Raw genomic sequence first — 16,145 nt, 5'->3', positions numbered from 1 at the left:
TACGTGTATATCCATATATACATGTTAATTTTTTATTAAAAAATACCTTTATAAAAATTTTAATTCATTGCGTTAAAACTTGATTTTACAAATATCATATCATTCAATATTTTTAATAATTTGAATGGAAATCTTCAATTAATAAATATCATTTATTTTGCATATTACAATAGACAAATTGTGTAATTATGTTCTGTGAAATGTTTTATCTTTTTAAATAGACGTTTTTCACTTATGTGTGTTTTATCTTTTTATTTTAAGTATAGGAAAAATTAAATTCTTATACTCTCAACTATTGATTATTTTATATAAAAACAAGAATTATAAGAGGCTATACACAAGATGGAACTTGATGTTTGTAACTGTGGTCAGAGTAGTAGAAAATACATTTCACATTACTATTGATGAGACGTTATGTAAAATGGATGTCCCAATATAAAGGAAATATTGTTATATTAACTGTACAATGCTAAATAAAACGCGAGAAACTTGAACGCAAATCAATCATTGATTTTCAAGATGCAGTCTATCGTCATATAAATCCGTATATAATACATTGATTGCGTATTTAAAGAATTTGCAAACTCATAAGAAGTGAAATATAAAATTGATGTACATTTGTGTACAAGCTGAATTATTTCTGCTCAGCTATAAACAATCTTTTCAACGTGAAAATTTCATATATTTATTTATTTTCTTACTTTCTCCATAGCTTGATACAAAATTGTCTTCTATCAATATACAAGTAAATACTTGTAATTTTATTTCAACACACAAAATTATGTTTTACAGTTTATTCAGTCAGTTTTACAAAAATTATATTTTAAGTGTCTATTACAAAAGCTACTAAAATACATAAATTTGTATTTTTCATTTTGATCATTTATATGATATTGCGACGTTATAAATCTTAGTTAAGCGCTCCTTCGAACGTACATCTTTCAAACTTCAGACTGGACTCGATAACACAAGGTTGAGAGTCTCGCTCTGTTCTTGGATAACGAGAAGCGGAATGAATTTACGGCCACGGTGCCGCCGTGTGCGATATCAATGGCAGAAGTAAACGAGTCGGTTGAGACAAACATTGGAGCGACGCGACGTTAAGGGAACGGTGGAGGAACGAGGTGGAGACGAAACTGTGAGTTTTACTCCAACGATGTCACGCGGGTTTACGTGGAGGCGTTGCACCTTATCTCGTGTCTCAGTTACATCACCATACCGTGGCTTTGTTGCTGCTACATCTATTCCAATCGCAAAAGACTGTCTCGTCTGCCTCGTATAAGAATGTTCTATATTTTACCTTTAACATCAGAGTTAATTCTCCTACAAATTATCAAATTTCCTCAAATCTGTTTGCCTCAGAATCGGGAATACTTCCTCGTTTCTTCCTACGGTGCCTCTGCTCCGTAAGTAGTTTCGTTTTAAACAGTTATTATGGAACGACTTCCACTAACAATTAGCTTATTTCTGGAAAGAAATATTTGATTCTGACGTGGAAGAACAATAACTAGAGAACAATTTGTTGGTTAAAAGTCATCTAATTTTTATATTATTTGAATTAATATATTGTAATTGGTTTGTTTTCTGTTCCTGTATTAGACTGCACTAGCACTCTCTTTCTCACTTTCAACAAATATCAAATATTTTTCACTTCAAGTTCCAAAAGTGTACACTAGTTCAACCACAGAAAATAGACCTAATATTAGAAAATATAATTGCCCAAGAGAATCTCCTAAGGGGATGTTCTGAAGATAAAATAGTGATATATTATTAAAAATGAACAATGTATTATTATATCCAACCCTTTATTCTAGAAAATTTCTCTTTTTTTATTCTATCTAAATTTCACAAAAGAAAAAAATTGTAGAATCATCAAAATGTCATTGTTCGTTGATATCTAAATGAAATTATTTAAATAATCTAGATGAAACGACATAATCTTATCTTTACTAGTATCTTCATCTGTATGTTATTTAGATAAAAAAATTAACGCTTTTTTATCTAAGATATACAAATGAAAATAGCATATATTCCAGTAAAAATAAGATGAAACCTTTGATAGTAAACACTAACGGTAATCAATATCACATAATTGCTAATATAATCACAATGTTCCAAAATTTACTGCCAGTATTGAAAATCTATATGGTTATGTTACGTGTACTATAACTATTTAGTATTAGCAGTAAATTTTGGAACACAGCCTTCTTATACAAGAGAGAATTCCTAGAAAGTCATATTGGAAAATTAGCCGGCATCGAAATTAGCTAATTAGTCTTTGTAAAAGCAACATATGCATTTATTCACGCGCACGTATGGTTATCGAACGAAATTTATAGTGAACGCACTGATGCGCACTTATAGTGCATATTAAAGCCGTTGTATGTATACATACAACGGCTTTAATATACACTAATTTAATCTGTGTAAAAATAAAATATAAATATTTTGAATTATAAAATCAAATTTTACTTAACAGCACAACAAAATGTATTAAGGATTTCATTTTTATATTAAATACGTATTTTTACATTAATTTGTGTATGACGGCATTAGTGAACATTGAGTACATCCAATCGAATTTACTATTAGATTTTGCTTATGCATAATATACAAGTACTCGTATATATAAGTTTGGGTACAGTTCAAATTTCTCTCACCTGCACGCGTCTTTAAAAATCGTTCTAGCTTGATCGAGCATTCGCTACATGAGATCCGATGCTTTAGCTTGTTGCACAGTATCTAATCTGGCTTTCAGTGCGGGGCACTCCTCTTCTAGTAATTCGATTCTATGTCAAACGTAAAAATATCAATGGATTATAGAAATAATCGGTGAAAAACCAACGGTTCGACCTTAATTAATATCACTGGCGTATCAATGAGATCAAAGAAAGAAAAGGCAGATTTTACAGCAGTTACAACATATGTATAATTTACTTATAACAAGCTTTTTTAGGATTGGTGGTTCCTTCCTTCATTCATAAACTCAACATCGATTTCATGCAAAATTTTGCTCTGTATCTCATATCCATTTTAGAAAGTCCCATTCTTTCTTTCTCCGAATCTCGCAATTTCAACTCTAACTTCGCACACTTATTCTTTTCTTTACGTAATTCCTTTTAAATTAAATATACAATTGCAGGTTGTGATATAAATTCTCGTGGATTTTTTAAATGTTATAAGATTTATAGAACAGCCTTTAATTTTCAGTCCAATCTTATATTCTTCTCTTCACTACTTTTTATTTCTGTATCACACGGATCTACCCCCCCCCCTCTCTTTCTCTCCCTCTCCCTCTCCTTCTCCCTCTCTCTCCCTCTCTCTTTTTATCTATCTATCTATCTATCTATCTATCTATCTATCTTATACTTGAAACTTTTTCTCTCTCATCTCTTTTTATTCTTAGTATATTCTCTCTTTATCTTTCTATAATTTATGACCTTACCCTTAATATATCATTGCAGTTCATCATCCCATAATCCATCTATAATTTCTCCTTCCTCTTCACCTAACTTACATTGAACCTCTCTTTCATTTCCTCACATTCTTTTACATCATGTTCTATACTATCCTTACTTTTTTCACAAAAAATATACGCCTCACCTTCCCCGTCCCTTCCCGCCCTCATCTAACCAATATTTGTTAATATTTTCCATATTTCCACACCTCAATCTTACTAAAGCTCTTATCTCTTCCCCTTTTCTTATTAGCTCTAGTCTTTCCTAACTCAGATAAATCGGTTTTCTTTTCTTATTACTTAATTCTTTGTATTTCCCATTATAACTAGTCTTTTCTGTTCTATTGTCCTAGCTTTCATTGAATTTATAGATTTGTTCGCATCGCATATTCCAACATGCTTCAACATATTCCTATCATAATGAGCGCGTTTAAGTGAGTAAAACGGTTGGAGCATGTTGGAATGCGACGCGAACAAACCTTGTATATTCCTTTCTCTCGTAACTAAATATTTTTCTAAACTATCTTGTCCATTTCCCATTACTTCCGGAGTTTGTATTCTTCAACTATTTTTATTATAATATATCTTTCCCTTTCTTTTCCATATCTATCATCCTACCAATAATTCTGCTTTTCCTCCAAACTCCCTCAATTGCCTTCCTGTAAATCCCTTTTTTATCTTTCCTCATACCTCCTATGCTTAACTCCATGTAGCCCAGCTACATTTTCCATTGTTAGTTCCCTCATCAGGTATCTAGGGGTGCTTTCCAGCAAGAGGCACAGATGACACAGTTTAACATAGTTCATCATCAAATCATTACATTCTTAAATTGTTGTTTGCTAATATTAAACGAAAATGGCATAATCACTGTGCCACACTGTGTCGCTTGCTGAGAAGTACCATAGGTGTACAAAAGTCCAAACTAAAAATCCACGTCACATAATAGACCAACATTATACTTTCTTTGAAACCTTTTCCTCCCACAACCTCATATTTCCATTCCATAAGACATACGCTCTGCATCAAATATTTAAATAATAATACTCATCTCTCCTCTCTCCTCTTAAAATTATTCCTGCATTCTTTCTTCTAAACCCCATACTTTTCTTACAGCCATTTTCCCTTTTCTTTCAAATTAAAATCTATATACTATAAATATATTAATTAGAAAGCTTTTAAATTTTAATTTAACAGATTACCACAAAATTGCAATGTTTCAAATTAATTATTAACAAAATCCTTTAACGAATATAATAAAAATATAACTTTATACTGCAAGTAAATCAGCTTTGTTTCTTTCTTTGCCCAATCGTTGATTAAGTAATGTTATTAATTCCAACAGCCTCGTTCGTTCGGCTTCAGCAGCTAAAGCCAAGGTCACATATTCATTTGATTCGTCTAAGCTTTGCGAGCTGACAACTAATGGACTGATCTGTCTAGTCGAAAATCTGGATGAATCGAGGTTTGATACATAAAAGATTCATTCAACAGAATGCCATTTCTGAAATTGGAAAACAAATGTGTGAAAAAAATTCTTTTATCGAAATGGCATAACTTGAATCGAATCACATATATGGTATGTACAAATGACTTGCTCATTCATATAGTATATATAGACCTCAATTTGTCAATCTCGATCTCGCGTTCCTCCAATCTCCTGCGTAATCGATCAACATGCAATTGCTCTCAGTTCATTCTTGATGTTCGCGTTTTCACGTTCCATCATGTTTTCCCTATTTCGTACTTTTACTTCGCGATCTTGATACCTCGCTTCAAAAATCTTCAATTGCTCTTGATAAAGCATCAGATCACTTTGATACACTTTGATTATAATTATATAATCAAAGTGTACATATATCCAATATATGTATATTTACATGCTAGATATTGAAAACAATAATTGCATTCGAGTTTATTTAAATGATTTGAAGTGACTAGATTTAGAGTTGTTTAAGTTGATAAAAATAAGATCAAAAGGATGCTTGAGATTTAAACAGTTAATTGTCTATGTTCGTGTGATATTTTTTTTATCTTCGCTATTTTACTTGCGACCATGGTGAGCTCATCATCGCTGATTGATACTAATATTAATTTCTTCGTTAATACCAATAATTTGTAAAATCCAGATGTATGGATGATTGAGGTAATAGATTGATTACTGTGTAAATGTGTGTGTGATATCAAATATCGCATATTATTACTCTATATTATCACTCAGAGTGGTATGTAAGAATACGAATGATTGAAACTGATTTATTGCATTAATTGAATTATTCATTGTTAATTTTTTTTAATGTAGAGTCGGTTTTAATGAATATAATATTGTAACAAATTAAATGACTACTTGTAATGAATATAGAAACTATAGTTTAGATAATTTTAATTAACACTAGAAATATCTTTTTGTAACGCTGTTTATAGTTTGTAACATATACATCTATATATATATATATGTATACATATAGACACGTTAAAACTTTAGTTTTGTTATAGACACGTATTAAAACTTTAAAACTAAATATCGTTGATCACTAACAATAAGCGCATCAATCAAATGATTTTCGTGAGATCTTTTTTTATTTAGCGTCGCAATACTCCCCTTCATGATACTCAGTTTTTGCTTCAATACTTTTACTCTCGCCTTGGAAGCATCAAGTTTTCTCTTTGAAGTTTCCAATGCTTGTCTCAGTTTCTTCGCTATATTTTCTATCTGTTACCGTCTTTCCTTTTCAGCATTCCGAAGACATGTCAAATTTTGCCGATCTAGAGAAACGAAGTTAAATTATAATACATATTTATTATCAGGAGCGGCAACTTACGTACCTCGTCTGTGAAATTTTTGATTGGCGAAAGGAGAGAGGAATTACAAATTGACGACTTTTTTTTATTTTTTATTTATTTTGTGTTCTTTGTTGCTGTTCCCTTTTTTTTAATTGCGAATTGCGATCACGCGCCCCAGTAAGAAATGATAATAAAATCAACATCAAATCGATGTCGATTCAATTTCAAAATCATCAAATTCGACGTCGATTCGACATCGATTGCATTGTCATTTTTCATTAGAGTTCTGTCTAACAGTTGGAAAGGGATCATTTATATATTGACCGTAATTTGTAAGAATCACAGTCGAATATTCCCCTCTTATTCAATTGTAAGAGGAATGTTTGACTGTAATTAGTCAATTCTTACAGATTATATGACACATGGTTACAGCCAGTATAAATGATCCCTGAGTTAAATCTCGAATTTGCTTATGTACACGCAATTGTACTGTCATTATGAATATCGGTCGACATCCGAGTACAACATTTAAAAAATTAATTTTTAATCCAATTCTTGGATTTCTTAAGTATGGATTTTTCACACTAAGCTAAATTTTAGGTACGGAGTGCTCCACATTAATAGTTGCCGTCTATGCGTACTATATATCTATATAATAAGTCTGTAATAAGCAGATAACTTATATTGAATATGAAATAATGAGCTAATATAAAACAATTTACGATAAAGATAATTCTGATTGCAGAGTATCAATTTGAAATAGAAATATGAACATAATTATTTTTCCCTCGCATCAGAGAGAGATAATTCTTTTTCGGATCTTTCGTTTTCGGACAATTTTGTTTGCAATTCTATCAATTTCTGCTGCAAACTCCGGATTTGCTCGTCCACACTAACCACCTGAAATACTCAAAAGCGTATTAATACTAATATTTTCACCCACCTCACTACATAATAACTGATATTTGTATCCTTAGTGATAATTTCATAAACATGGAGAAATTTAAGCCTAATCTATAATACAATGTGCTCTTTCCATTAAACGAGAATGGATTAAAATGCAGAATTGAATTTTATCTATCCGAATATGTACTTCAAATAAGAAATTTTTTTTTTAGATTCTATTGAATCCAATTGAATTCAATTGAATTTAACTAGATTCAAATGGATTAAAAAACAACATTTTCTATTCAAAATTTTGAATTAAGAAATATTCACGAGAAAAAATTGATATTATTTTTAAAAGACATAGAAATATGCTTCATGCAATAAATAAATAAAAATGCATTCAGATTGAAAAAAAAATCATTTTAACGTTCTCGAATGCGTATTTCTGAAAATCTGAATCTATTTCAATTTATTTCAACTTATTTCTCTTTTACTAGGAAGAAATAGGTACATGAAAAAAAACGCGACAATCGCAAAGAAAGAAAAAGGTATGAGATAAAAAGTAATAGGAAGCAAAGAGCACATTGTAAATTAGACTTTAAAGAATCTTCCGTCCAGTATAGTGACAAAATAGCGTAACTCACTGTTATACATAATTATTTTTATAATTTTATAAACACATTATGAGGATACTCTTTTCTCTTAAAAGTAATTAAAATGGTTTGGTTTCTTCTATAAAAAACCAATCATTTTTTTTACATTAAATTAAATTAAATTTAATGATTAAATTTATAAAACAACAAAAACAATACCTTGTATGCTTTATTAATTTCTTGCTTTAGGACAGCGCACGTGTTTCTGGATTCACAAAATTTCGCTTGGACCCGTTGCAATTTATTCATTAAACATTTAATTCGCTTCTCGTCGACTTTATCTAACAAATTGTTTCTTAAATCTTCCTCTCTTTTATGTCCCAGTAAACGAAAATGGATTAAAATAGATTACAATTTTTAATCCATGCGAATGTGTATAAATAAAAAAAAACCTTTTCTGGATTCAATTAAATTGACTGCATTTTTTTCTATCCAAAATGTTGAATTAAGCAAAGTCCACGAATTATTTCTAAAACTAAATTTATTTTTGGATTGAAAGACACAGAAATGTATTTCATGCAATTTCCTACAAATGAATATGCATTGGGCCTTGAAATTGATTCAGATTTTCAAAAGTACACATTTGCGAACGTTGAAATAAGTTTTTTCAATCTATTTTAATTAATTTTCGTTTACTACTGGGGTATTTTTCATTATCTTTATATAATGGAATTATAATTTTTATTTTTTTTATTATTTTCGACGTTACAAGTATAAGAAAAATATTATTTTAAAAAATTACTTAAAATAATGATCGAATAATGTAAGCAAATTATTAATTTAAAAATCATTAATATATATGAAATCATTAATGAATAAAAAATGAAGCTATTAGTGCAACAAAAAGAAACCAGCAGTTAATCTAGATTTTCTCAAAAACTTCAATCCTAACTCAAACTTTTTAATTTCTTCAAGAATGTTTTTTAAACAACGAAGCTAATGTAAGTTAATAACAACGAAATAAAATATATAATCTGTATTGCGTGTAAAATAGAAAAAAAATGCTAACTATCGCCAGAGTTCTTACATATTTCAGATTTGGAAATCTGTTGTAACTTCGTCCTTTGTCGCTCCATCTCGTCATCTTTGAAAATCAGAGTGGCTTCTAAATTCTGGCATTTTGTTTTCAACGCTTCTATTTCGACGGTTTGGTCTCTATGTTTTTTGCTAAGTTCGATTAACTTTGTAGTGACCCATTCGGCCGTCGTTGCATTTTGCGTAGTCTTTTTTTCTTGCATCAGTTTCTGTAATTTCTCCTCTATTTACTCAAATGTTTGTCGCAAACATTCATTTTCCGCCGTTAAATCTGTGTGCACGCGGGGGATGGCAAGAGTGACGAGGGGGGAGGAGAAGGAGAGGGGGGAAGAGAGAGGGGGGAGAGAAAATATAATAACAGAGAAAAATACTAGTCATAATATATTTACATATACATATAATTCTCTATATAGTTCTTATTATACACACCATGCATGTGTATAATTACAGATCTGTTCTTAGTTAAAATTCTTGCATGGTTTATCTTTCTTTCTTTTCTCTCCACCGTGCAAAAAGTTCAACTAAAAAAAATAGGCCCTATATTACATTATACTTAGAAGAAAGCCCCCTATTATGAGATAGACACTTAATATGAGATAGCGGCGTTTCTGCTAAACTAATTAACGCTATCTATTGGTTCCACCATAAATTTATTGCTCTTGGATTGAAAACTGTTATTATATTATGTTGTTTTATAGTAGAAAATTCATTATTAAATCATGTCTGTAGTCATCGTAAAAAAGATTTTAGAATTTGGATATCTTCAAGTTTTATTGAGATGAGCCTTTAAACATTTTTTATTATTTAATAAATAAATATTTAGCAATAAATTCTTCATAGTGATAGAGTAAGGTCGTACTAATAGAAAAATACGGGGTATGTTAAATTGCTTAATTACAGAAGTTAGATTTGATGATCGCAAAATCATAAGGCGTGGAAATCGTAATATGAGATATCCAGGGTATTTAATAATATGAAATAACCTATACTCTCATGTCATAATGAAAATCGTTGCTAAAGTATAAATGTTATTGTACAGTAATAAAAAGGACAATCGGAATAAACGTCGATAGTGCCTATTTCTGCGATGCTTGATTTCAACTACGTGAAGACGAGTTCTAGGTATAATGTATCGCATACTCATTTTTCGCGCACCCTGACTGTGTTTGTTTATATTTAAGAAATATTAAATAAAGTTTTTTAGTTGCAATATATTTTGTGTTTTACTATCAATTTCTCAGAATATCTCATATTAGGAGCACAATTTTTTAACTTTGCTTACTTTATACATTTCTTTAATTTAAAAAAAAATGAAATCTGAATTAAATTTTATATAACATTATCTTAAAGCTTATTAAATTCCCTTCAAAATGATCTATTATTTTTTTAAATTCTGCCCATAGACTTCTAGCATTTACTCAAAATGAACTCAGTATCTCATAATAGAGGCCTTTCCTCTATATATAAATTCAATCTTGAAAGAGTTTATTTAACTCCTCTGGACACATATGATACGTTCAAAATTCTTTCTACAATATATAAAATACGTATATGGGTAATTCTTTTACAAATCGAACACCTGTCTGATCGACACCTCTTCGATTTGACTGAAACTTTTTTTACGGATTCTATGTTGAAAAAAAAGAGATACGTGTCCGAGGAATTTTTTTTTATTTGCATATTTTCGATAATACAAGTGATCGAACATTTGAGAATGGCAAGTTTTTTGGCTTGGAGACTCATTTTTTCATAAATCCATAGGTCCGAATCTTTAAGAGCTACAAAATTTTCACCAATTGCACTTTTGTTCAGCTGAAGGACTGAACTGAAGAAAAAAATTTTTTTTACAAAAAATACTAACAAATTTATATTGTTATTAACAATTTAATTGTTTAAATCGATTTTTAACAAACGCCCCCAAAACGAATCAAGTTTTTAGTATTTTTATCGCATTCTCCGTCAAATTTTACGTCAAAAACATGTTTTCAAAATATGGTACCTTTTCAATTATTATTGTTAAAATATTAATTTATATAGCGCGTAACGGCCAAAAAAACGGTTTTTTGCTAATAAAACGAAATCTGTAACTCGTATCAAAAAAAGTTAAATGTAAAAGTTGTAGATAATTGACAGATCTACAACTTTTCTCGAAAATTTTTTTTGACATAACCTCAAAATTTTAAATTAAATTGCAAAAAATGTTAAAAATCAGCTTTGTAACAATTATTTCTTGACAATTTGCATAAAAAAAAGTTTATGGGTAATTAATTTCGAATCGAATCTCCTGACATGTTAGAAAACCAATCTTGATTGAAAAAAAATTATTATGAAGCGTTGAAAAAAAAATCCATCCAGTGCGTAACTTTGACATGTGGGATTTATTTTATATTTTGAAATTATGTATTTTTTGGAACTTCGTTTCTTAGCATTCATAATTATTTCTCCAATGGTTTTTTGGTTTAATATTGGTTTTTTAATTTTTGCATATTTTTAAAATTTCGCGGGGAAGTCCGCCTAAAGTGAGATCCGTAATCCATAGTGATCTATTATTATTTATCAAAGTCTTTCATGGCAGTGGTGGCTAATACAACCAACAGGGCGATATTACATGACGCACTGGATAGATTTTTTTTTCAAAGCTTGATAATAATTTTTTTTCAATCAAGATTGGTTTTCTAACATGTCAGGAGATTCGATTCGAAATTAATTACCCATAAACTTTTTTTTATGCAAATTGTCAAGAAATAATTGTTACAAAGCTGATTTTTAACATTTTTTGCAATTTAATTTAAAATTTTGAGGTTATGTCAAAAAAAATTTTCGAGAAAAGTTGTAGATCTGTCAATTATCTACAACTTTTACATTTAACTTTTTTTGATACGAGTTACAGATTTCGTTTTATTAGCAAAAAACCGTTTTTTTGGCCGTTACGCGCTATATAAATTAATATTTTAACAATAATAATTGAAAAGGTACCATATTTTGAAAACATGTTTTTGACGTAAAATTTGACGGAGAATGCGATAAAAATACTAAAAACTTGATTCGTTTTGGGGGCGTTTGTTAAAAATCGATTTAAACAATTAAATTGTTAATAACAATATAAATTTGTTAGTATTTTTTGTAAAAAAAATTTTTTTCTTACAGTTCAGTCCTTCAGCTACAAAAGTGCAATTGGTGAAAATTTTGTAGCTCTTAAAGATTCGGACCTATGGATTTATGAAAAAATGAGTCTCCAAGCCAAAAAACTTGCCATTCTCAAATGTTCGATCACTTGTATTATCGAAAATATGCAAATAAAAAAAAATTCCTCGGACACGTATCTCTTTTTTTCAACATAGAATCCGTAAAAAAAGTTTCAGTCAAATCGAAGAGGTGTCGATCAGACAGGTGTTCGATTTGTAAAAGAATTACCCATATGAAAATTCACAAGTAAGCAAAATGTATACTTACAATACAGATACAATGATCGAGGAAGATATAAATAAAATTTATAAAACATTGATAATTATAATATATATACGCACATGTTCGTGGATTAATAATAATAGCATTTTGTATCCACATTTATTACCGCACAAAGAATATACACAAAGAATATAATAATTGAAAAACAATACCTCTTTGAGTTTAGTTGTCAACGTATTTTCATTATCGAGAGAATCATTTATCTCCAACTTGCCTTCTGCCATTCTCATATCAAGCATTTAAATTAACAATATTCTCGAGTAAATCGCTGTATACATTGCGTTCTTATTCGTATGTTATCTGTGAAATAATTTGCATAAAGGATAGATGCCAGTGCTCCAAATTGCAATACGTCGTAGCAATATTGCTACAAACTTCTGTGCTGTATATCCTATATGGAAACATTTATATTTGTAATAAGAAATAAGGATGCTTAAAGGAGATCGATATAGCATTATTATGGGTGTTACGGGCAGATCGGGACAGGCAAAATAAAAAATACGGATACTATGATTGCAAATTGGAAAACAGGCTCTCTCGGCTCCATGGGCTCCGTCACTTTACGATACTTGGCAGCTTGTCTAGACCATAGTGGTGTCTTCTTCCATGGACTAGACTTTCAAGCGCCTTTGTTATTTACAATCCGTCTCGCTCTATCAAGATAGCGGAGAAGTGGAAGTGTTTCGGCTTACAAGTTTTGGACTGATTTAACGTTTTGACAGGTTCTCTATTTTTACATACTTCAGATTTGGTAATCTGGGAGACTCACTTGCTACACTCAATTACTTTAATTTGTGAGTACTTGAATTGTATTATGCGAGACTATCAAGATGTTTGGAATTATTCATCAAGAGATTTTATTATACTAGACTGCTGTGAGAGAGAGAGAGAGGGAGAGAGAGAGATGGCTTGAATTAAGCCGAAACGTTCGGTATTTGTTACATATATGTAGTACTGAGAAATATATGTTGATGCAATCACTCCAATTACTGCGAATTTAGGCTCTTAATTGCCCTTGTTTTCATTTATTGTTTAAGTCTTTATTTTTAGTTTATTTAAAAGAAATTAGGTATCGTTTACATATATAAACTTAATTGAAATAATCAACAAAAAAGGAAACTCTATCTTATAAAAATTGAAGGTCAATGCAATTGAAATATTTTATCTACAATTTATATATTTAAAATTACATGAAATGTAATTGTAGAAAATAAAATCTATTTTTTTAAATAGTTTGCCATTAATATAAAGAAAAAGATAAATACTTAGTCTAACACCTCCATCAATTTTTCTGTAAATTTGTATGTTTTTTGCGTAAAATATATTCTAAGAAGGAAAATCGTTGCTCAAATTTCTTTCCTTTTTAATTTCAAAGTTTTTGTATATCCACATAAAAAAAATATAACAGGTATAAACTTTTAATCACAAATTATTCTCTGCTATAATTTGAGTTATATAAGAAAATAATTTGTATTTTCAATTAAGATAGTTGTATCACAAAATGACTTTTTTTAAGATTTTGAAGCTTTTGCTATTGAAGATAATGATATTCTCTATACATATATACGCATAATTTAGAGGAAGGGGGGAGGAGTAATCAGACATGTTTAAAAAATAATTGCATTTGAAGTTAGTACTTTTAACATACGTTCCCTGTGTTAGATAAGGAGCGGAATAGGAAAGGAACAGTACATTTTTAATTATAGTGCAAAAACGGTATTTAAAAATTCACTCAAAAACTAAAGGACTACACATAGATAGATATCATATAAATCATTTAAATGAAGAAAATGTCTAGCAAACAAGAATGAATTAAAATGGATTAAAATGTTTTTAATGCGTACTTTAAATTCATGAAAATTGATTGAAAGGATTGAAACGGATTGGATTCAAACTGACACTAGTTTAATATTCGAAAAAAAAACATTCATTATTTAAGGATTACAAATTTTACTCCTAAGCCATTTATAATAATTATACCTGAAATTAACTACTTCAAATTAGTATTAAAAAACGCACCTTAGTGGGATTCGAATCTCTGAATTATAAATCTTCTATCTGCTATACCACTTCTTCAATTGGTAAATGTCCCAGCAAACGAGAATGGATTGAAATAAATTGAAATAGATTCAGATTTCCAGAAATATTGATTCACAAATGTTAAAATGAATGCTTTTCAATCACAATTTATTCAATACATTTTTATTCATCTATAGAAATTGCATGAAGCATATTTCTATGCTTTTCAATCTAAAAATAATATTAGCTTTTTCTATGCATTATAAGAATACTGTTTAATTCAAAATTTTGAATAGGAAGTTTTTCAATCCAATTGCATCCAATTGAATTTAATTGAATCCAATTAAATCCAAAAAAAAGTATTCGCTATTTAAAATACGCGCGCGCGCGCGCGCGCCGCGCATTCATATAGAAAAAAATTTCATTCCATTTTAATCCATTCTCGTTTACTGGGACGTTATTCATTCTCTACTTCAATTACAATTAGCTAAATTAGTGCACGAAATTATAAAGATATAATAAAAATATTATTATTTAACAGATATAATAAAATATACAATTTACATTACTATGAGACAATAGACATTGGTAAGTATCAGATAATCTAACTTGGCCGATGTCATACACCGTGATTAGCATAATATTCGGACTGTGTTCGACTTGGTTTGCGAATGTTCATATCAATCATTCATTTTACTTGTAATCAAAGAGAGACAAAAAAACATAGCTCAATTTTTTTGTCTGAATCCATTTTAATCCATTTCAATCCATTCTCATTTGCTGGGTAGATAATTAGTTTATTGGCTTACCACATATAATAGTATACAGTAGTATACAGCCATTTTACATTAGTGCAAATATAGTAGATACATGTAGGTGACACACAGGAAAGTTTTTTGATTACAACAAATAGAAGAGTCCATATGAAACGAACTATCCAGCAAATGAGAATGGATTGAAATATTGTAGATTAAAATGGATTCAGATTTTCAGAAATACGGATTCATGAATGTTAAAATGAATCTTTTTCAATCCTGAATGCATTTTTATTCATTTATAGGAATTGTATAGAGCACATCTCTATGTCTTTCAATCTAAAAATAATATTAGCATTTTCTGTGCATCGTGAATATTATTTAATTCAGAATTGTGAATAGGAAGTACAATTTTTTTAATTCGATTAAATTCAAAAATAATATCGGCAATTTCTGTGCAACGTGAATACTACTCAATTCAATATTCTGAATATCAAATGCAGTTTTTCAATCTAATTGAATAAAAAAAGTTTTTATTTAAAAATGGACCATAAATGCTATTTAAATTATTTAAAATTATAAGTAGGAAATTTTTCAATTTAATCCACTTAAGTTCAAAAAAATTGTAACATAAAAATAATTGAGCTATGTTCATTTATTTCTCTTTGATTAGAAATAAAATGATCGATGTGAACATTCGCAAACTAAGTCGAACACAGCCCGAATATTAGGTTAATCACGGCGCGTGACATCGGCCAAACGAGATTAGATTATCCAACATTTACCCAATGTTGTCTCATAATAATGTAAATTGTTTATACTTTATTATATCTGTTAAATGATGATATTTTTGTTATATCTATATAATTTCATTACTAGTTTAATTGGTAATTGAAGTAGAGAATGAATAACATTTACCAATTGAAGAAGTGGTGTATCTGGTAACGTAGAAGATTCATAGTCCAGAGGTCCTAGATTGAAATCCCACTAAAATGCATTTTTTAATACCAATTTGAAGTTAATTTCAGGTATAATTATTATAAATGTCTTGGGAATAAAATTTATATAATCCTTAAAGATGAATGTTGT

General features: G+C 29.4%; 1 pseudogene; it reads right to left on the bottom strand.

Annotated features, from left to right (window-relative positions):
• Positions 1 to 2,656: 2,656 nt before the first annotated feature.
• LOC108754930 lies at positions 2,657 to 12,506 on the bottom strand (annotated as a pseudogene).
• Positions 12,507 to 16,145: the final 3,639 nt, after the last annotated feature.

The sequence above is a fragment of the Trachymyrmex septentrionalis genome, unplaced genomic scaffold (assembly GCF_001594115.1).
Source record: "Trachymyrmex septentrionalis isolate Tsep2-gDNA-1 unplaced genomic scaffold, Tsep1.0 scaffold83, whole genome shotgun sequence".
NCBI classification, from domain to species: domain Eukaryota; kingdom Metazoa; phylum Arthropoda; class Insecta; order Hymenoptera; family Formicidae; genus Trachymyrmex; species Trachymyrmex septentrionalis.
This window is presented reverse-complemented; position numbering and strand designations above follow the sequence as displayed.